Below are 2,255 nucleotides of genomic sequence, written 5' to 3' on the forward strand. Positions count from 1 at the left end.
GATTGCACGATGCATGGTTGATCGCCTGACAACCGAGTGCTCGCCTGACAAACGAGCCAACCATTCCGTGAGATCAGAGTCTTCGTGGTATAGGCAAGAACTGATGGCAGCATTCAAGAGAATCCGGAAGGTCTAACCTTGTCTGTGGTATTCTGAGTAGGATTCAATGACTGAATGACTGTGACGTGCTTCAAACCTGTAACCTACTGGGCGTTAGTGACAGACGCAAAAGAGTTATTCTATTCCGGTAGGGGAGGGAACCGAACCGGTGATTGGCCGTACTGTGACAGAGTATTGAGCATTAGCTTTCACTGCGAGGATGGGAGGTAGCTGCTGACAACAGTGAGACCCTATACGAGCTTGCCATGGGAAGGAGTAAGAAGGGTTGGATGAAGACAGTAGGAAAGCAGAGAGACGGAAGGGAAGGCATCTTCATACACTTGTCTGAAGCTCTTACACCAATGAATTACATAAGTATCACTATCTTTATCTTTTATGTTATTTTCGTTCATCACCATATATATCTGAGTTTGCCTGACTAAGATTTACAAGATGACCATAGCTTGCTTCAATACTAACAATCTCCGTGGGATCGACCCTTACTCACGTAAGGTTTATTACTTGGACGACCCAGTGCACTTGCTGGTTAGTTGTGCGAAGTTGTGTAATGCCATGGTATTGAGCGCACCAAGTTTTTGGAGCCATTACCAGGGATTATGAGAGTTGTGAAAAAGTATAGTTCACAATTTCGCGCACCAAGTTTTTGGCGCCGTTGCCGGGGATTGTTCTAGTTTTGAGCAAGCCTTTGGTAACATCAGTGCCAAGATCCGGCAACAACATCAAATTTTTGGTGTTATTGCCCGGGATTGTTCAGGCTGGACAACTGACGGTTCATCTTGTTGCTTAGATTAGGTATTTATTTTTTTTCGAAATTCTTGAAGATGAATTCTAGAGTTTCATGATGATTTGTTGAAATCTGGCTGGCTGAGAAGCCATGTCTAATCTGATTGGACCGAGGTTTCAACTTATCACCACAAGAGCTTGTTGATTTCGTATCAATCTTGCTTTTGGAGCAGTGATTTGCTAAGGCTTGGCTGACCTTTGGTCATGTCTAGTGTTTTGGACCGAAGCTTTCTTTGGAAGCTTGGCTGGCTGTGAAGCCATGTCTAATTCCTGGACCGGAGTCTTAGACTAGCATTGCGCTGATTCCTGGAATTCTCATTAAGAATTTTGATACCTTCTTTTTCCACTTAATTTTCGAAAAACACAAAAAAAATTAAAAAAATAAAAAAATCATAAAAACCAAAAATATTTGATGTTTCTTGCTTAAGTCTAGTGTCTCATCTTAAGTTTGGTGTCAATTACATGCATTCATTCATGTGTCTTAAGGATCCTCAAGTAATTCTTGATGATTTTCGTGTTCTAAACTTTGAATTCTATTGACTTGAGTATTTTGTGTGTCTCATATGCATTTTCAGTTCATTAGTGTCAGTAGTATACAAACTGCTAAGTTTGGTGTCTTGCATGCATTGTTATTTGATTCTTGTTGCATTTTAATTATTAAAAATCCAAAAATATTTTTAATTTGTGTCCTTTCAAGTCAATGATACAAGGGATTGAAGATTCAGAACACACTGCAGAGGAATTATACAGAAAAAGCTGAGCATTCAAAAATGCCCAGTGAAGAAGGCAGACTGGCGTTTAAACGCCAGCCAGGGCACCTGGTTGGGCGTTTAACGCCCAAAAAGGTAGCATTTTGGGCGTTAAACGCCAGAATGTATACCATTCTGGGCGTTTAACGCCAGGATGGTGCTAGGGGGAAGATTTTGTTTTCAAATCAATTTTTTTTCAAGTTTTTCAAAATCAAATCTTTTTCAAATCAAATCTTTTCACTCAAATGTTTTCAAAATTAATTTCTTTCCTTTCAAAGATACTTACTAACAATTAATGATTTGATTGAACATTTTTTGCCTTTTCTGTTAAGGAAGGTTTTATGTTTGAATCATATCTTTTCTTGTTAGGCAAGTCACTAATTTTCCAAATCAAATCTTTTAAAATAATTTTCAAAACATATCTTTTAAAATGGTTTTCAAATCATATCTTCTCAATCACATCTTTTTAAGACAATAACCTTTCAATCATGTTTTTTTTATCATATCTTTTTCAAATTAGTTTTCAATCAAATCTTTTTAGTTTCTAATTTCAAAATCTTTTTCAAAAATCACTTGATTTCTCTTCCACTTTCAATTTTCGAA

This window comes from Arachis stenosperma, chromosome 1 (genome assembly GCF_014773155.1).
Source record: "Arachis stenosperma cultivar V10309 chromosome 1, arast.V10309.gnm1.PFL2, whole genome shotgun sequence".
Lineage (NCBI taxonomy): Eukaryota > Viridiplantae > Streptophyta > Magnoliopsida > Fabales > Fabaceae > Arachis > Arachis stenosperma.